General features: G+C 35.5%; 1 protein-coding gene across 1 annotated transcript in view; it reads left to right on the forward strand.

Annotated features, from left to right (window-relative positions):
* sp3 (phosphatidylinositide phosphatase spermathreecae) overlaps positions 1 to 22,519 on the forward strand; it is a 96,209-nt gene that overhangs the window by 18,054 nt on the left and 55,636 nt on the right. Inside the window, exon 13 of the transcript XR_001847727.1 lies at positions 3,251 to 3,581. The gene's annotated coding sequence lies outside the window, so the exon portion shown is untranslated. The remainder of the gene's footprint in view (positions 1 to 3,250; positions 3,582 to 22,519) is intronic.

Here is a 22,519-nt window from a genome sequence, read left to right on the forward strand (position 1 = left end):
GTATACCCATATTTTTGATTTTGAAATCAAAAAATATTTAGAAGACGCTAAAAATGTCCATGCATTTTATATAAGAAGAAACATCTTTTCGTAGAAATGATATAGAATTCTTAAAAATCAATTTTTTCGATCGGAAAACTCTGTTTCTCTGCACGAGATTCCCAATAATAATACTCAGTTATTTATTTAACAATTTTTTAATACTTACGATTTTTATTGGTCTCCAATTGCATTTTTGGGGGTTTTGGGCGGACCTATGAATTAAAGTTACTATGAAAAAGTGGTTAAATAAACAATTGGGTATTATTATTGGGAATTTCGTGCAGCGAAAAAGATAAAAAATATTGTTTTTAAGAATTCTATACCATTTCTACTAAAAGTAGGTTTTTCCCATATAAAATACATGGACAACTTTGAGCGTTTTGAGCGACCTCTAAATATTTTGTACAACAATCCCAGTGCGTGAGAGCATAAAAGTTCCGACTTTACTTTTTCACATACAACTATGGATCACCTTACTTATATATGTATATATGCACACATGTATTAGCAATCACTGCCGCCTCGGTAGCCAACCAACCAGTAAACGAAACAAGCTACAACAAAAACAACCTAGATACTACTACTACTATCACTAACTATTTCTGTCTTACATTACTACTATAAGCAATTACAATGCATACACATGGATACAAAAATCCATAAGCGGTCTCCTTATGAACCAGCATAGCGATGTATTTGCCTGGTCCTGCCAGCCAGCTAGTCAGCCAGCCAGCCATTACAGCTGGATAATCGTACAAATTGCCAACATAAAAGCTGCATAATTTACTGCCACTTCCTCGAAGGGTCGTCGATGCAATGTCACATAGCTGTACACACATACATATGTACATATTTGGTTGGGCGGTCAGTTTGTAGCCTTATTTCTTTGCTAACTGACTGTCTACTCAAGTCGTATTTTCTCTTTGCTTCGCTTGTTTGGCGTCCCCTTACATACTTTACTTTTGCCTTGCTCTCACTCAGTCTATTCCTTTATATTTTAAGCACTTTTGCTAAACACTTTCGACTTAAACCATTAATTTCCGAAACACTTTGGCACTGGCTTCGTTTTGGGAACTGTGCGCCGCCGGAGCTAAATACATACATAGATACTCGTGCATAAGAATTTATGTTGGCAAAGGAGCAGAGCTTGCAGTGCAGCACAATTTAACTAGCAGATAACAAAAATCATGGTGTCGAGTTAATTTTATTGCTAAAGTCGAGTTAAGTGCCATAAGGACATGCGCACTTACATACATTATTTTACAGATATGTCTATGTATATACATATGTACATACGAACTTACATATTGCAAGTATCATACATTGGTTGAGCATTGCGCTACTTCGTTAGGTTGGGGCCATCGTGCTTCTGCTCCTTAGTAGTTATTTCAGCTCACTTCCTGCAGATAAAAATCGAATTTGTTTTATTGATTATAAACTACTAAACTTTATTGGTATATTTGAGCAAGTTTATCCTTTTAATAGCTTCTCATTATTATCGATTTTGGTTTACATCTATTCGAACTCAATCTAAGAGCAATAAAATATGTGTCAAAGGCTCGTCTGTAAACCTTTAATTTTTGGAGAAAATTTTATAATTCTGGTTATCATTTCTCTATTTTACGTACTTGGAAATTTTTACTACTTATTTACTGGCGAGGCACAATGGGAGTACAGCGGCCAAAAGTAGTAGAAACGGATTAGCGAAATCTGAAAAAGTTATTACACGCAGATTAATAGAAAAATGTCCAACTAACCCAAACCAAAAAGAATGTTTGATAAAAATGCAAATTTGCAGTCATGGGACGAGCTCACAATAGATACAATGCAAAAAAAATAAAAATCAATAAATTTGTAAGACAAAATTTCTATTTCGTCGCAGGTAATTTAATTTGATTTTTCCACTTGCGCCAAGCTGATTGATTACCAGCATTCTAATATGTTCGAGTATTTACTTTAAAAAGGGATATTTAAAAGACCTAGGAAGCAAGCTAAATTATACTAAAGGACAAGTAAACATTAAATATGCGTGACATATCTGAAATAGTTCCAGCCGCGAGGAAATGCGAGTTTCAGCTTCTTTCTATTCTTTTTTTTGGACACATCTTTAAAATTAAAGTGAGTTTTTATTAAAGAGCTGAAGGAAAGGCCTACTGATACATTCGCATTAGGTTGCCCATCGAAAATGTTTTTTTTTTTGGAAATGCCAAAACCCTACCCCATAATCTTAATCGTTTTTATGAGAAATATTGTTGCCTATTTTTATAGATTTTTTAAAGGTCATTTAGAGGTCGCGACCAGTCGATTTAGGTCAGAAAATAGGATTTTGTAGATTAATGAGTTTTTGAATGACTATTTTTGATTCGATTTCAAAGATCGAATATGATCTGAGAAGAGGATATATACATAGGCCTTTAAAATGGTACATATAATCTATTGTCGGACTTGGCTTTTTGGAATTTTTTATCGGGTAAAATTAAAAAAAAAACATATATCTCTTAATTTTTTAAATAATCACCGTCGATAATTTCCACAATTTCAAAATATGTAGTACTATCTAAAATTAGATCTATTCTTAACCGACTTCACAAAAAGCAGGAAGGTTATCAATTCGTCGAATTTTTTTTAATGTATATTACCGCATTTTTTTTAAGGAAAGGTATTACCTCACAGGTGGTCCCATACTAATTTTGTTAAAATCCGATCATTCGATCATGAAGAAATTAATGATAATCTTAAATTTTTATATGAGAATTGAAGTCGGTTTTGTTTTTCGCGTAAAAATTACTTGTTTCTTATTATTTACAAAAAAAAAACTTCTTTTGAATACTTCTATATAAAAAATTTGTGAAACTAAACGCTCTACAAAATTTGTATTCAACCATTTTTTACGAAAAATGCAGAATAAGCTTGCAAATTGCATAAAAACCCAAAAAACATTAAATCCAAGATGGCGGAATGTTACCATATGAAATTTAAAGGCAAGACTGTGGATCCATGATCTGCGCTACTGCAATATTTTCGAGAAAAATTCTAATTTTACTGGGCATGTTTTATGTCTTTCTCATGTACATAAATTGTTCGTTTAATACTTATGTATACATGTACAAACACATGTATATATGTGCTTCAAATTTTCTCTAAATATTCAATAATCCTAGCTTGTAAAACTCCTATTTGCTATTAAATAAAAAATCCTCGCCACCAGACTTTCACACATCACGCGCCCAGTATCTATCTAATACCTGTGAAAACATGAATTATTATCCAACCAAATCCGCTGATAATCCCAAACACATTTTCAACGCCAATAAAGCATTCGTACCAGCGGAACTACTTGGCACTAATAAGGCAATTAATCACAATAATTACCAGCAATTAATCACTAAATGCTACACTATACCAGGCGTGCATCAGCATCAGCATCAGCACCACAGTAACATCGACAGCACCACAGACACCACGCGGTCTAACGCGCCTACCGTTTGACATTTCTCGAAGACAAATGCCATACACGCCTCGAACTAGGTTGTTTACAAGTAAGTAGCTATGCACCAAATATAATTTTTAAAAATATTATTAATGTGGCTAATAAATCAGAAGACCCTCAATATTACATATTGTAAATTAGAAAAATAAACAAAAGAAAAAAAACGATTCAAAGAAATGTCACATCGCTTTAAAATGGTTCGTATTTGAGATGCGTCCAACAGCGCCCGCCTTGCGCTCAAATTAAACAAAAAATCCATCATCGCAAATGTCAAACGCAAAACGCTGCCAAATCCTTTCACTCATCGGCGGTATAGAGGGCGCATTAAATTAAATTTCTTTAGAAAACAAGCAATGTGACCGAGCCGAGCCGGCAGCCATCAACACCCCTAAATAGGCTGAGCGAGATCTGCAGCTTGACTAGGCGGCGCAGTGACCCATAAAAGGGTATCTGCCACTGCACTCGATACTACATAAATTCATATGTATGTACACTAGCTAGAATATGTATGCGTACAGTGTTTTTTTTAATATTTGCAATGCTTTTCGTAACAACTTTTCTTCGTTAATTTTTAATAGAAAGATGGTTCATTCTGCATCAAATGGCATATTAATTAATGATTAAAAAGATTTTAAAAATTTAGGAAAATTCGACAAATTTCCTCCAAAATTTTAGAGTTGTAAACAAAATTTTTTTGAATTCTTCTGAGTATGCAGTGTTGTAGCTAACTCAATTTCAGTGTAACGAAGTGTACGTTTTAAGTGACTATAATCTACCGTTGATTTTTGAGATTTTTTTTACTGATGCTATTCGGCATTTTTTCCCATACAAAAAAAAAACTATCACGCATCCGTTATATGGAGAAAATGAGCAACATCATCAGCAAACAAAAATTCTCAGAAATCTATAAAATTTTGTTTAAAAATTCAAAATTTTGGAGAAAGTTTGCCGAATTTTCTTAAATTTTGTAAAAACTTTTGATCATTAATTTATATGCCATTTGATACAGAATATTTCTATTGAAAAATAACAAAAAACATTGCAAATATAAAAAAAAATACACTGTACGGAAACGTATTCTGGCTAGTGTATATACGAGTACGGAATATTGAAATCCTTTCGCAGCATCAACATTGATGACACTTTCACACACTCACACCCGGCCGCGCTGTTGCTACCGCACTGTGCAACATGCCGAAACATCACACACCAACAACACTAGCAACCTCAGCAGCAAGCAACACGCCACGTTAGGAGTCAATTTATTCTGTTTATAAAAAAGAAACGCGTCTTCTCAATTTTACCCGCGTTCTTCGTCCGATATCCTCGACTTCTTGCTGCTGCTGTTTGAGGTAGGAAATCTTAATTTGTAATTTGACACCAAATTGGGTGGAATTTTAGTCATGCTGTCGTGTGAACGCCGTATTAGTTGGACGAAGAAGCGTGACTTTGCGGTTGTATGCAACTGTATGTGTGTGTGTGTTTGACAGCATGTGAAAATCTATTTGTAATGCTAATGATAACTTTGGCGTACTCGTTTTAAGTGTCACATGTGTTGGTCGCTTTGGACAAACATACATATGGACACATGTACATACATATGTCAGTGTGTGGAAGCGCTACCTAAACTGTCATTATGTAATATTAGTCGGTTAATGGGTAAATTTGTCTCAGACAGCACTAATATTGTCTCATCGCAGACATTTTGGAGTCTGGTATTCTTCAAATAGAAATAATTAAATTCCAAGAGAACAGATTTGTTTTTCCTAAGTATTTACTAACAACGTCTTTAATTACTGTAATTATTAGCTGTTGATGTTTTGGCAAGCGGAAATTAATAATACACCCACAATTTATACTCCACATCCGCTCGAATTGTGCGCAAATGCTAGGACATGCTTCTCTTTGATTATACATATGTAGAGGGTGGGCCAAATGAGACCTACCAATGTTAAAGAGGAATAACTTTTTTTAATTTAATTGTATTTTTCTTTTTACAAGTTATAACTACATTCTTGGAAATTTATAATGGGTACTTACAGTATACAACAATGTATTGAAATTGTCGAATTTTTGTATGCTTGCCAACGATCAATTGTTATGACGCAGCAAAATTATCGATATTTCAAATTTTTCGGGACCTCCCGGGATTGGCATCCCTACTCGTCGCCGTTCAATCCATTTGGGAATTTCCAGAACAACATTGTCAAGGATATTGAAGTTGAATACTAAGGTGCCCCCAAATTGAAATTTGTGCAAGCATTATTACAGCAAAACCACCATCAACGTGAAATTTCGGCGAACGTTTGATTAAAAAAAATCAGATTTCCCTTGACCTTCTCGTTCAACGGATTTAACTGCGCCCGACTTTTTTAGGGGGATTTTTAAAAGACGAAGTGTATGTTAATAAACCAGAGACTATTAGACGGCGGAAGCAGAATATTCGACATATTTACTACAGAAGTTATACGCGTTTAACATTTGTAAGTCTCATTTGGTCCACCCTGTATTTACATTAGGCCGTACCACCGTACAGGGGGAAAAACAAAAGTCCGCCGATTTAGCCTGAGTCTTACATATTTTTGAAAAAAAAATTTCGAAAAAAAATCGTATTTTTTGGCCAAACCCCCTAGGTCGCATTTTAACTTTTTTCGTCATATCTTCGACAGCATAGACACACGAAAGCGTTCTCACCCATTAACGGCCCAGTCGAAATCATCAAAATTGTACCCTGACAGACGGTAGTGTTGAGGATTATGCGAGCCGCAAGATGGTGGGATCGAATTCATTTTTGCCCCTTCAATTATTCCTTTTTTAGTGTAATTATATTAGTAGTGGTGGACTTTTGAATTAAAACTAAAATCTAAAAAGATTCCGCCTACAGGGCCACGCTACGATTGGGTGTAACGCGAGCTATGTGGTAGTGCTATAGGAAATTGAAGACGGAAGCGAGACGTATTTTCAGCAGAGAGAAGAGAGAGGCGAAAATACGTGAGTGCGAAGAGCTTGAAATGCTGGCCCACATAGAGTTAGGCCACTTACGGAAGGTTTCAATACCAGGGCGAACTCCTGTAAGAAAAACAATGGCAATCTAGAAAACGACCTCCAGAACGTGTTAAATTATGGAGGGAGTACTTTTCCATCCTGCTGAATGGGAGCAGAACTGAAAGCTGCTGGGAAGACGAACCCGAGCCGCCTGACTATGACGAAGTACGAATAGCAATAGCGCGTTTGAAAAACAACAAGGCTGCTGAAGCTGACAGCCATCCAGCTGAGCTATTCAAGTACGGTGGCAAAGAGAAAATGGTCAGATGAACACATGCGAGCCGTCTGCAATTTAAGTGTGCTCTGCCCAAAATCCACAACAAAGGCAACCCCAACATTCGCGCCAACTACCGCTGGATCAGCCTTCTAAGCAAAGGTTACAAGGTCTTATCGAACGTAAGATAACTGATTGGGCTTTAACAGGGCTTCAGAACGGGCAAATACGTCATAGACAAGGTCTTTAGGACCGGCCAAATCCTGGAGAAGACCCACGAGAAAATGATCGCCACTCGCCATCTATTTGTCGACTTCAATGTCGCTTTCGACAGTACTAAAAGGAGTTGCCTATACGCCGCGATGTCTGAATTTGACATCCCTACAAAACTGATACGGCTGTGTAAAATGACGAGAGAAATACAATCAGCTCCTTGAGAAAGACCTCTTCAAGCGTCAGTTGGCACAGAAGACTGGAGTGCTTTGTTGAGCTCGGCCGAAATCGCGTATGTGGTTAGAGCATGAGTGAAATAAAAAATTAAAAAAATATGTTATAAAATAAAATTAGATAGAACTAAATAATATATATTTATAAAAAATTAAAATATTTTTGTTACTTTCACCACCAAATAATAATAATAATTTTTAATTCTTTTTTTCCTTATATTATACATTTTTAATATTTTTTTTTTTGGCCATGGAGTGGATGCTAAACCCGCTGGAATTATTTCCTCATTTCATTGACTCTAAGGACGCCGTTCTAGCAATTACCCACCGGATCGTCTCAACTTCTACAACAGGAATTATCACAAGTAATTTTCAAGCAAAAGGTGGAACCGACTTTAATTCTCATATAAAAAAAATTAAGAGTACCGTGATTTATAATCCAATGATAGGGGTCTAAGCCAAATTAGAATGTGACCACTTCTGAGGCACCATCTTTCCTTTAAAAAAAGAATTATAGAAAACGTTTAACGTGGTAAAAAGTAGTGTTTTGCAAAAATACTCTAGTTTGAGCGGGTGTACAGCGAACTTGGTTTTCGGTGCGGTCTAATGTACATATACTTATATACATTCATATTATATGTACATATGTATGTATTTATATATATGTACATATAATGTATGTATGTTTGCATCTATAGCGCACATTTATTTTTATATCCTGTTACACACATTATATCAGTGACACTTTCTTACTGCTAATAAATCACCGCAAAATGCCAACAGCTAAAACAATAATGATTTTCCGACCCCTCGAAATCTCATCATTGACCATGTCATCAGGATGTCTGCCTTACTTACACACATCTATCTTTTCGCTTTCCTTCTCCTTGTTCCAAACTTATGTATGTACATATGTATGTATGCATGTACATTTATACCCTGAGGTGTGGCGAAATGCTGCTTTGTAATTGATACTAAAAAGCCCTTAATTGGCACCTTAACGTTGCTGCTGATTTTCTGACAAATCCCCTAAGGTCAGTTTGTGACATTCGGCCTGAGGGTGAATTAATAGAAAATAAATCGAAAATGTTCGCACTCAGCGAAATCGATGCGTTTGCCATTTTTCGTACCGTAAAGGCGAAGGCAAATGGGTAAGGGACTAGCTGTGCGAAGATGAGGCATATTTTTCATATTAATTTTAACAGTGTTACTGAGCTTTGCGCAATTATTTGGTTTTAAAGTCTAAGCGTTAGAAGCGTTATAGCTGATATTTTGGAGCTCACTACATATCCTTATCAGACTTATTTCTCTAGACTTTAGCAGGAATCGATCCCGCGTTATCGTTGTAAAATGCCAGATATGATAATCGCTGAGCTAAGCTTATCCATTTTTTATCTTTCTCTAAATCGAGAGTATGTGGAGTTCCTGTTTCGTACTACTTTGTAGCCATTAAGGTTGTTGCGTATGCCGAAGACTTAGTCATACTGGTGGTAGGAAAATGTATCGCTACGGTCGGTGAGATAATACAATCTGTACTTAACGATCTGTTAAGGTAAAAAGGAACGGTTCAGTCCCTCCGAAACTACTCCAAATATGTTCTCAAGGCCATTTAAGATGCTAGATAACTTTCAAACTACATAGCTTAATAGCGTAAATCTTAAATTGTACAAAGAGGCGAATTGTTATTCTCGATTCTAAACTTTTCTCAGAAAGAACTACTTAAAAGCGGAGAAGGAAATCGCTGAAAGCGCTCTATTTCTGGAAGCTTAAAATTGGAAAGAACTCCGGACTGCAACAGCAGATAATATATTGGATATGCAAAGCTAGAAAGTTGGGAGCAAATTCGCCAGACTCCTTATCTCGCACCTCTCATCACCAGATTTGAAACGGAACTTTCGCCTTTTCGTCGCCTTTTCGTACTAGCGGGACAGTGAAATGTTGGTCACATGGCAGCCAGGTAAAGAGCTACGCATAATGATTTCTGCAGAAGCTATAGGAACGATGAAGAGAGTGCTGCGAGCTCTCGGTAAAGGGCCTCGAGTTGAGAACTTAGACTGCTGAGCGGAAATTTTATTGGAGGATTCCCAAGGTTTAAAGACATATAGGAACAAGCCTGGACCTGTGCGGTGTCTAAGTGAACTATTTAGCTAGAGCTGCGCGTTTAAACTCACCTGGTCGCTATGACCTCTAATACTTAGACCATAACACTATCAGCAACAAGGTGCAAAAGGTGAAGCTGTCTTACAATTACAAATTATTGCTGTAGAATTTGTAGATAAGAACGATAGCCAGAAACTTGGTGGTATTTATAAAGAAGCCGTTTCATGAGGCTCAACAGCTTCTGGTGAAAGGATATCGAGGAATATACATATGTATATGCCCTGTAATAATATTTTCTCGTGTAATGGCAATTTATTTACTCTCAGATATACTCCCTTCTACAGCAGGATTGCGAAAAATCAGCACTTCCCACTCTCTGCTGGACACTCACTCAATCTTCTCTGCGGCCAGGACAATAAGTGCACAACCCTCTGTGACAATGTGCGTGCAAGTGCCAATGAAACTCGATTTGTGCGCAATGCATGAGCCAACAAATGGTACTCATCCATAATTATCTGTTGCTTGTATGATGGTGATGATGGTGAGGTAAGGAAGTGAATGCTGCAATGAATCGCATTAAACTAATTCGATATCGGAAAAGGGAGACAAAGTGGCGCTTTAGGGCGGAGGTGAAGAAGTTCTTACATGGTACGCCTTACCACCGTGGCAGTTGACATATCGATGCAGGTTAAAATAAAATAACAAACGAATGGTTACAATAACAGCCTCCATAAAAGTGTGACCAGATTAACACACAAAACTTTAGCTAAATTGAATTTAAAACAAATAAAAACAGTGATGTGTTCGCCTATGCCGAAGACTATAATTAGTAGATAGCTTACGAAATTTCTCGGTTTTAGCTGTCTAATTGAAGGAGTTTTAAAGTAAAACTTCATATTTGAACTATCAGTTGTACCGGTGCTATGAGTTATAGTAATCTCATCTTTGACATTTTCAGTGTAAGCTCTTTAGCGATAATAAGTGATAAAAGTGTCAAATTTCATGTTCTTAACTGCATAAATAGAGGAGTTGTGATGCGAAATATCATATCTGAACAATCAGTTGTGTGCGGGTTATATGTTGTAGTGATCCCATTTCGCCAGTTCCGACAAATGATTCATACTCGTACATTATAAAACAACACCCGCTTACCAAATCTCAGTCGGATAACTCAGGGATTAGTTTGTGTTCACACCGACAGACAGACAGGCCCGAATAAATCGACTCAGCTCGATGCTCTGATTATTTTCGTGTACTTTTTACTCTACTCTTTCTTTTTCTTCGTCTGATACTTACAAACAATGAACCAAAGTTATAAACATTTTTCACGTTCATAAAAAAAGTTAGAGGAATTGAAAAAATAAGCCAAACAAGGCAGCAATTTTAAGCCGAAAAATTTAACAGAACCTCTACAAATTTAAGTGAATGACACGCTTAAACGATATGCCTTCCGTGCTAAACTCTTTACTCTTCTTTGTATGGTATATTCCGTATTTCATAACTTCTGATTCGGCTACACTTCAGAGGGGAAACTTTTCACGAAATCTGTAATAATGATTCAAACTTTCTACCAGACACGTTCGAGCATGTCTATTGCGATTTTCTTATTTGACTTTCGCTGACTTGAAAACACACTTTCTCGTCTGCCTTCGTATGCAGGGCTGTAAGAAAATCTTCTAACTCCCTTTCCATAAAGCAAAAAGGATAAGTGCAAACTTTTTAACATTTCCATAAAACCTGTTTTTTGACGTAGAATACGTCTTACCTTAAGGTATGGGGGCTATGTTCAAATGTTGTAGTTGTAATTTTTAGAGCTTGACAAAAACGCTTATTGCACGAGAACTAATAAAGCGATTTCAAAGAAAAGTGTGGCGTTTCAAAGATAAAATTCCAAACCTGTCGACAGATTCATTTTTGTAAATAACCAATTCGGTTTCTGTCGTAAAAACAACGGTAAACATTGCCTTATTTTGGGGTCAATTTTGAGCCTTTAAAGTGCTCTAGCAACTTATTGTTGGCATATATAACTTTCATTTTCGGGATATAGGTTCTTTGGAGCAGTAGAAATATTATCGGGTACAAATTTTATATAAATTTAACAAATATTGAGCATTTTAAGGCAAAAAATTGTTGAAAAAATTTGCAAATTTTTTTCATTACCAAAATGCTCGAAAACCGCTCGAATGATTTTGTTTTTGTTTTCTTTAATCAAAAATTCAAGAGTTTTCCTTTCGTTTGGTATATGGGAAGTATTGGTTGATATCTTCTATATATGTTTATTTTATTCAAATATATGGGCATAAATGATTTTCCATACAAAATCACCTCGTCATCATTTTGCAAACACGTGCATATGTTGGAAGTGTGGGAAGGAGACAAAAAGTATGTATGCGTATGTAATGCGGCTTTTGATCAACAGAGGCGCGCTATTTATAACCTAATCGCAGCGTGTGTACATATGTAAATACATACATACGTACATATGTTGATTGCAGTTAATGTGGATCTGTTTCTATTTTTAGTAATCTATGTATGTCTATACATACATATGTACATACATATTATATATGTACATACATATATGAACACATGTATGCATAATACGCGAAGACTTTTCGAAGTGAAACAACATTTAGAAAAAGTCCAATCCAAGAATAAAAGTAAAGGTGAGGACGTACATAGATAAAGAAAAGGATAAAGGCCAAGGTAAAAATAAACACAAAAACAAAGTTGAGTAAAGATAAAGGCAAACATGAAGACCAAGGTAAATTTAAACACTTTACTTATATGTATAAGTGCAAAGGTGAAGGGGAATATGTATATGAAGAATATGATAAACATAAAAATAAAAACAAAGATAAATATAAAGAAAAAGATGCGGATGAGGATACCGATAAAAGTATAGATGAAGATAGAGGAAGAAAGATTAAAATAAAGGTAGTTGTAGAGAAAAGGATATAGATAAAGGCACAGAGACTCAATCTCGGAACTATTTCGGGATTTTAGGGATTCTCGGGACTTATCGATATAATCGATATTTTGTTGGTTTTTCTTAGTGTGTGATTTCGTTTTTGACTTGGATATGCTCTTAACCATACCACGTATTCTACGTTTAAATATAGCGGCTGTATCTCCGATACAGCCTGCAGACCAAGACGAAGGCGCTGGACTGTTCCTTTTTTTTTCTTAGAGTACTATGAAGATGGAAATCACCTGTAAACTAGTTAACATTAAAAACCTTTTGAAAAGGGCCACGAAGCTAATTGCTAAATCTAGCCTCAAAAACGCCAGACTGGTCACACAGCTCCACACGCTGGCGGGGAAGGTTTGCCTACTCATACACATGCATGTAGTCGCGTTTCTCTGTGGTTTTGCTTGACCTGTTGTCGTCGTCCCTGTTATCACTGGATTTGGTTTTGGCTTTGGTTTTCGAAACGGCAATGTCGCAGCTCCCACTGGTAGTGTGTCGTTGTGGTGTTGCCTGTTAACATTTCATTTCAATTCATTTTCATGTGGAATCCATACTCATCTCATTGGCATTTGGTCTCCCCCTGTGAAATGGCACTGCTGCTGCCACTTGCCCACTTTGCTCTGCTTCAGCCACTCCACATATTTTGTGGTTATATTTGTTGCTGCATTTGCTTATGTTCTATTTTTTTCTTGTTTTTCTTTTTCTCACATGGCGCGATTTATTTGGGTTGCTCCCAATTTGTTTTATAATTGAATTGGAAATTGAAGATGACACTCGGACCCATCCAATACTTGACTGCTAGAATTGACATCAGCCGCCATTCAGCTCATCGGCTGCAATAGTGGTTATGCATGAGATACAAAGCTATGTACATGTGTGTGTGTGTGTTTTTATGAACATCGGGGTTAGATTGTGAACAATGCTTTGTATGTATGTATGTTTGAGCGCATTTGACCAAAATTCAATTACGTATAAAATTTCAAAATTCGATTTATTCGAAACACGCAAATTTCTATTGAATTTATTCAGGTGATTTGCTCCTGTGGCCAATGCCATTGTATGTGGAACTGTGTGCATATTGTATTTACATACATACCAACTTTTGTATATCTATGTATGTATGTACATATAGCCGGCTATGTGACCTCAAGGTTATTACGTTACATTACTTGCGTATTTTAATTTAAAACACTACATTTTATGGGTCATTTGCGTTTATGGCTTTTGCGTGTGATTTACTTATTCAGTGTGAAAATCTTACATTTATACTCAACAACAATGAAAGTATGTATGTAAATCCATTCATAGATTGGCGTCTCTGTGTTTTTATTGCACATTCGCTTGTGCGTATGTATGTATGTGTGAGCGTTGTATTGTAATTACAAATTATCACAGTCACTTCACAATCGGTTTAATACGCATCAAAGGTCAGCATAACAGATGCCACATTTTACACCAATGCACAATTATGTACAAATAAAATATACATACATACATATGTACACATCAGAATAACTATAAATAAACAAATACATATATGTATTTGCAAGTAAGTAAGTACTTCGTAAAGCCACTCAATATGATCGAAATCTAATTGGCATGCAATTCATTCTGCTTGCATGCATTTTCCAATCAACACAATTTTGTATTGAATTTTCGCAATTCAATTTCATAAGTGCATTTATCCATAGATTAAAATACATGCGTCTATGTATAAATATGTATGTATATGCAAACTTCATGCATTTGCATTGTGAAAAGTGATAAGAATAACTATATTGCATGGTTATTTATGTATGTATACGCATGTCGAAAAGCTCGAAAAGCTCTTGCCTATGTACATATTTACATCCTTACATAAGTCAGATATACATACATACATAAATATGTACCTACCTAGTACATTGTTTGTACCTGTGTTGTCAGGTATAGGAATATTATAGCCCCAATTCCCTCCTTAGAGCAGACAACTTTGCATCCTTATCATTATTTTAAATGCGAAAGTGAGTTTGTTACGCTCTCACGCTATACCAACTAATCAATGGATCATCATGAAATATCGCACACTGGTGTTATTTAGCCTAACTTAAAATATAGGATAGTCTTTATCTCGATTAGACAAGGGAGTTTTTCATCCTGCATACATATTTTGTATTTGTGGGAGAGTACTGGAACTTAGTATTGAGGAGTTTTCCTTTAAACTCGTAAAAGCCTTGTAAGCCTCGTAAAGCTCCTAAAGTTACAAGTCTCTTCAAAGAACTGCCAAAATTTGTATGGACCTCTATTTACGAGCCCCTCGTAAATTTACGAGGAAAATTTGATGTGCAAATGACCTCGTAAACTTCAGTGTTGTCGAGGGGCCCACATTTTTATACTAAAACATATGATAAAATAATGAAAATAAATGAAAAAAATAATACGCGAATAAAATTAGGGAATTTTAGAAAACTTTCGGAGTTTTTAATTGTATTTTAGCCAAATGGGATAGATACAAAATGGCGAGATGTTATGGAAAATACTAGAAACAAAAATTGCTTCACAAAACCCTGGTTGACCTGTCACACAGTCACTTTACGCACCTATTTAAACCTTTTCGCAAAGGGGGCGTTCCCATAAAAGCCTCGTTAACTTACGAGTTTAACACGGTTTAAGACTTTACGAGTTTAAGGCGATCCCCTAAATGTTATTGGAGGACAAGGCGTGGCACCACACACTCTGAATTTCTTCATTTTGAATACATCTGGAAGTATTTGAGCTAGAGCTCTAGAACCGTTACATATCTTCAAAAGAGGCACAACTAAAAAATTGGATTAGAAATTACTTACAACTGCTTATGGATCGTACAGATTCATGGCAATTGATACAAAACCAGGAATGCAGTAGTTTTCAACTTAGAGAATATAATCACGAAGAAAAAAATATTTGCATTAATTGGAAACTAAGCATTGATTTATGAAAAAATCGACTTAATTTTTTTTAGTTGTGCCACTTTTGAAAAACGTGTGCGATATGTATGTTCCATAAAAGTTATATCGAGAAACTACTACTATCAACCGATTTTTGGTCCCCGGAAATAAATTCAGACATTACCTCCACAGATCTGATTTTTGGAGGATGTGCCAGAAATAGTAAATGCTTTTTCATCAATAACAGGCTTTTTTCGAAAAATTTGCAGAATTATTTCGTTGTAAAATGCCTAATTTTGACCCCATTTTCTAAAATATGCTGAGATCCATAGTTCTGAATTTCGATTTTACATACATATGTTCATACATAGCAAAAAATTTGACTAAACTCTAATTTGTTTTGCTTTAAAAAGTTGCAAAAATCCATTCCACATACACAGAGTAAAGTGGCATAAAGTTGAACGTAATGTTCCAAATTGTGGATCATATCTCCAGTGTACATATTTTTACGCTATGAGGTGGGGTTAGGATGTTTAGGACATTTTGTAAAATAAAAACTAAACAAAAGCCGTCTATTTGTCGCCTATGATCGCCTCCGATAAGGTCTGTAAACAAAACCTTAAAAAATCCACGCTGGTTAGGTTGAACTTTCTATTTTAGTGATAGCTAGGCTGCAATCAAGAAAGTGGGCTCTTTTACGTTTTACTAAAAAAAATGCGCTGGACTACCGCCTATCTGAGAGAAGACTTCACCTCACTTGGGTCCCTAGTCATAGGCAAATATATTGCATGACAGATGAGCTTGCAAAGAATGCATTGGTATGCCTTTAGCCACTTGCAAGCTGCTACTTCGTGCATTTGTATACAAATAAGCTGAAGTAAGATGGTGTCAAAGTTCGACTTGTCGAATTTCTAGGCAGATATGGCATAAATGGAAGCGGAAGCGGTCACGAAGGGTATACTCTCCTAGAAAGAAGATATGTTTAACGTTGAGGGTGTTGTAATCGGGCAATGTCTAATAGGTAAGCATACAGAAAGGCTTGGCGTGCCTTCCCATAGATGTTGCAAAAGCTGTAAGAACTACGAAGAGGAGCAAACAGTCCTGTGTAGAAACAGGTTGCGTTAACTGGGTTTACCGTTCCTAGCCGACCTTAGGGAGGTTTTAAATACCGACGCAGGATGCCCGACGAGATGCATCAGCGACTCGAAGGGATTTAATAGGCAGAATAATTAAACGGTGTCAAACTGTGTAACATAATAGGGGTTCTATCTATGGCCTAAGTGTGCCGTTAAGGTGGCAGTCGCGTTTACCTACCAACCGACCAATTTTGGCTGATATGAAATTTTTTTTAAATATATGATCAAACTAGTCTTTTTTAGCTTGACAGCGTATTTTACAATTGCTCATCCCTTTCAAATATAGAAGGTTCTCTCGAGTTTCCCAAAATAGGCCTTTGCCTGACTGATGGCCGCTTCATTAAACCCAAATCTCTTACCACCGAGCCACTTCTTTAGGTTTGAAAGCAGGAAATAGTCGCTAAATGTTGAAAATGTTCTCTATGAGGGGGAAATTCCAAATGGAAGTGACATGCAATTTTGCGACTTCGACTGCATGCTCGTGCATTATCTTGGTGGCAAAATGGAAAAAAGTTATATTTTTCAGCCTAGTTTTGGACGTTTTACCCTTGTCAATGAATAGAACCTTTTACATTTCAAAAAACTGTCGCCATGACTTTGCAGGCCTATAGTTCAAGGCTTTGACTATTCCTTGGGCTGTGCGGTATGATTACGAAGCAGCGGGAGAATTCGTGCGATTTGCGGTTGTACATCGCCATACACTCTTTGTGAAGGGCTGAAGATAAATTTGAAGAAATCGACATTCTCCGAACCCCCCACGCAATTAATTACTAAGACTATACCTATATTAACCTCAAAAAAAATTTAATTTTGTTAGCAAAATAAAAGGATTTTCCAGATTTTTTTCCCTCCCAATCTTATCTTTTGATATTTCATATTTTTAAACTTTGCGCATTGACTTCAAAAGTCAAACCTGGTAAAGATAATTATAATTTCAGAACAAAAATAATAGTATCCACACAAATACATAACTACTCACAAATAGCAACTTAGCTTCTTGTCAAATTAATTGCTACCACAAAAATAACAAAATCCGAAAAAATAAGGAAAAACAAACAAAGGTAAACAATAGCGTCGCAAAAGTTTACTCACATTTTATATACGCAAACAAAGAAAACAAAATTGGCATTTGAAGAACTAAAAAAAAACAACGCATACAATTTGTAAACCCTCATAAAACGCAAAAATAGCAAATGTCCACTTTGTAAAATTAAATTACAATTACCCCCACTTACCGGGCACAAGGCCCAAACAAAACAGAAATTGCATTGGAAGGACACAAGACTTTGTGTCGAGAAGGAAGCCACAAGAAAGTGCGGTGTAGGCAGGAAACTAGCGATTATGATTAGGGCGAGTTGTGTGTGGGTGTGTGTGTGTGGTGATATTTCCCAGCAAAGACTTTGATTCTTTGGCAAGCGCTTACTTTTTGTATCGGTGGAGTAATGCATTACAACTCGCCGCAAGACAAAATGTTTCCCTTTCTTGTTTACCCACTGCATTACCTGTAAATGCGACTCGAAGTGAAAAATTTTGTGTTAAGGTGATGCATTACTCCATCGATACAAATAGTAAGCGCTTACCAAAAACAGAAAAATTTTTCACTTTCTCGTTTACCCACTGCATTACCGGTAAATGCGACTCGAATTGAAAAATTTTGTCTTGAGGCGAATTGTAATGCGTTACCTCATCGATACAAATAGTAAGCGCTTACCAAAAACAGAAAAGTTGTTGCTGGGTTACCAAGCGCTCTCGGGCGGAGAACACTTTTAATTACAAAAAGAACTCTACACAGATTTATTCCATTTAATTTTTTTCTGCAACATTTTTTTACGTTGCCATCCTCTGTGTGCGCATTTATGTACATATTTATCTCCCTCTACATCTCCGCGCACCAACCAATAGGCGTACAATATTTGCCGGCATTTATCAAACTCGAATTTTTGCCTTAGCACTTTTGTTACGACGTTATTATTTCATTATGTGTTGTTGGCAATTTTAGCATTTAAAATTAAGGAAATCCCTAAAGACCACAAGTCAAATATAAACAAACTAACGAATAAATGCACCACAACATCCCCGGGGGCATTGGGCGAGCGAGCGAGCGATCGAAAAGCGGGTGGAAACGTCAATCAGTTAACAAAGGCAAATGGTGGGTGGCAAGTGAGTGTAGCTTTCGCTTATGTATTTATTTCCCTTTAGTTATTGTTGTTGTTGTTGTTGTTGCAAGGAAGGCAATCATCATAACCGCATTATTGCGGTTAATAATGAAAAATACCATTTTCAGTTGGCAATGATGTTCTCTTTGCTGTTGTGCGAGTAAAAAAGGAGAACTTGAGTACGACGAAGCAAGCTATGGAATGTAAAGGGTTCTGCGTTATGATTTTCTTAAGAAAAATCTCAATTCTCAGAACATGTACATATGCTTCGTATTCCGGTAGGTTCTGCAGTTCACTTCCGAGTGAATTTCAACCAATGTCACATTGAATTCAAATTGAATGGCGTTGAAATTTACTCGATGGTGAATTGCAGAACTTGCCGGATTATCAGTAGCGTGACCAAGTGAACCTTCTTGAGGTTAGGTGTAGCAATTATATTTTTGCTCCAGCCCCAGAATTTTAGGTACAGTTTCGTAGCTTTTTTTGCTTCCCATTTTATAATTAATTTTTAGATTTTTATTACTCGATTTATAGAAATGCTAAAAAGGTTCGCGTTGAATTATCCACTTATCCTTATCCCTTTTTTATCCGGAAATATTTGACTAATCTGTGGAAATTCGATCGACCAAGAGTCGGCAAGGATGAAGAGCTCTAATTAATCAACACTTTTAGGCCGAGTCATAACTTATTGCCTTTCAAAAGCTTCGAGAAATATCTAATTTTAACTATGTCGTAAAATTTGAGACGCAACGTTTGCCAAACAACCAAATGTACAACCCTGTTTATAGCGGTATTTTTGAAAGCAGTGGAAAATATGAACGCCAGCAGTTTTCACATTACAACCACAGCTTCCAATTGCAATTCTTAAATTAACGGTAATGGCCCACATAAGTGAGTGCCCTCCACCCACGCCTGCGAAGTGTGCAAGACTCACCAAAGAGTACGGTGAGAAATCGACAAGCGGCATAGGAAGTCAATCAAACAAACATATTCTTTGAATTACTCCCGTTATAAGATTACCAAACCTACCATTCATTTTTTTCATATTGTTGTGGTTATGCTGAGGCTGTTGCATATACATACATACATACGTACATATGTATTTAAACCATTGTTTCCTTGAATGGCTTTCTGGTACCCTTTTCATGCAAAAACAACAACAATGTACTCAAATAAAAATGGCAATTTCTTTTGCAACGATACCCACAATCGTTGAAGCAAAAATGCTACCCGGCTCAGATATTCTATGGCTGTAAAATTTTTTGTTGTTTTAGTTGCTGGTATGAAACATACATTGTTTGTTTTTTCCCCTGACTGTTTATTATGGTTTGTGGGTGTGCCCGGTGTTTATATATAATCGTATTGGCTCTTAAGAATGCTTGAAAGTTTATTGAGTGATTTAACTGAGTTTGTGTGAGTGGTTTCCGCACTTTTGTTGAATATATAGTGCATCTATGCGGGAGAGTAGATTGTAGTTATTAATATGGATCACTGCATTTTTGGTGAGGGTAAACAGTATTTTCTTATTTTTTGTAAGCGAAAAATGTATTACTGTAGCGACTTTTATTTATTTTGTTTGCTTATCAGCATTTCCAAAATTTAATTTTGTTTTGTTTTAATTAACTTTAATTTACAAAATAATTTTTTAATCTCTAATTAGTTGAGTGTTAATGTACGTATGTCCCATACACACCATATACGACATATCTAATGAAGTTTCCTGGCTGCACAGAGATACACACAAAGGTACATTACGTAAACATATATGCCATACAATCCCTGTCAAGCGGCCGCTATGGTATAGTGGTTAGCGGTGCGCGCTTCCACGCCGCACTGCCTGGGTACAAGCCCTGGTGAAAGCAACATCGCAAAAAAAAATTAAAAAACAGTTTTTTTCTTAACTGCGGTCGATTCTCGGCAGGCAATGGCAAACCTCCGAGCTTACCGTAAATAAATAATATAAAAAAACTTTTTAATATACAACGCTTTTATAAATGGACTAAAAAGTAGAAAATAATACTTCTCAGTCCCATAGAATTTGTTTTGATAACTTTTGATTTTGAAATTTTAGCAAAAGTCATTATAAACAATCTATGAAATTGAAAATGAAAAGCGTGGGGCGCATGTAATACACTTGAATTGATATGAAAAGTAATATATGAATGTATGTATGTGGGTATATGAATAACGACCGCTTAAAATCGATTTCAAAGTTCTACTTTCGCTGTAGAAATTTTAGGTCTACGTTATGTAGTTTGACTATTGTCAATTAAATCGAATGCTTTGTATTGCATGCGCTCCACGTTTTTCATTTTCAATTTCATAGATTGTTTATAATGACTTTTGCTAAAATTTCAAAATCAAAAGTTATCAAAACAAATTCTATGGGACTGAGAAGTATTATTTTCTACTTTTTAGTCCATTTATAAAAGCGTTGTATATTAAAAAGTTTTTTTTATATTATTTATTTTCTACTTTTTAGTCCTGTCTGAATAAAATTTTGCAATAGATATTAAAATAATTCAACGATATTAATAGAAAGGTGCACACACATGCATTTACATATGTATGTACATACAAACGAGCACCAATTAATTTTATTTAAAGAATGGCGTGTCGTCTATTTCCGGTGTAGCAAACGTAGTACATAGGGCGACATCTAGATGTCATCTACCTCGCCCTATTCACTATGCTTTTTTATAGGAGCTTTTCAAAGCTTTGCTTTATGGTGTCGGACACACAACATTGAAAGCTTCTGGAACACAACATTGAAAGTTTCTGGAAAACAACATTGCAAGTTGATAAAAGCGTTGTAAAATACAATCCCCGTTCGGAGTCGGCGTAAAACTGTAGATCCCTCCCCTTTGTGTAACAACATACGGACGTACGCAACAAATCGGAAGAGAAGCTCGGCCAAGCACTAACATATTGTCGATGTTTTTGCAAAACTGCCTATCTTACGGCACTCAAATTTTATAGGAGATCGAAAAACGGTATTCTCTCTAGCTATTATTTTACAAATCTGTTGTTTTAATAAAGATTAAACGATTTTTATGCATAAATCTCGATTCCTGGAGTTCAGGATTACAAAATCTCATTTTTTCCAAAACTGCGATTTAGGCGGTTTTGCAAAACCGTCGACGATATGTATACATATGTTAGCGCCATTCAATTATTACTTATTAATAATCCATGTCAAATCGACCACTTTTAATTTGGTTGACTTTCGGCTCAAACTTTTTTTTCATATAACAAGTTCTGTCAAATGTTCACATTTTCCCGAATTTTTTTTGTTTGAATATCTCAAAAACTGTTGTAGTAACAAAAGTCGTTCTGATCTCGCTTTAAGGATGGTATGTGGAGCTAAATAGAAAAATACATGCATTAAAAGAAATCCGAAAAAATTACAGAATTTTTTTAATTTAAAAAATCGTAAAAGCAAAAACTTGTATACATTATTAGGACATTTTTTTATTCAATTTGCAAGAAGATTTTTTTAAGATATAGGTTTTTGAACTTTGAAAAAAAAAAATTTGTTGCAAACTCTAAATTACAAATTAATCCAAATTAAACAAAAGTGGTTGAACATAAATTTTTTTCCAAAAATATTTTTTTTCAAAATTCACAATTTCATATCTTATCTATCGTATAAAAATAATTGGACCAACAATTTTAATCTGCTTTTGCTTTTACAAGTTTTTTTCCATATACATATGTAATTCTTTGTAGATATACATAATATTTCTATACTCCATACAGTATTAGAACGATAATATTTCTGGATTTTTTCCAAAGGGCCATTAGTTATAACATATTTCCAAAAGTTTACACAAAGTATGGAAATGTGGTTATCAATTAAATTAAGGATTCAAAATAAAATTATTTATAACTTTTGTTGTCAATTATCCTTTTGGAACATGTCAAATTTGTCCTTTAAAAATATTATCCTTCCAGATTTTTAATTTTGAATATTAATACATATGTAATAAATATAATGATATTGAAGGATAAAA

Source organism: Rhagoletis zephyria, unplaced genomic scaffold (assembly GCF_001687245.7).
Source record: "Rhagoletis zephyria isolate East Lansing unplaced genomic scaffold, Rhagoletis_zephyria_1.1 Rzeph_scaffold_01497, whole genome shotgun sequence".
Classification (NCBI taxonomy): Eukaryota; Metazoa; Arthropoda; class Insecta; order Diptera; family Tephritidae; genus Rhagoletis; species Rhagoletis zephyria.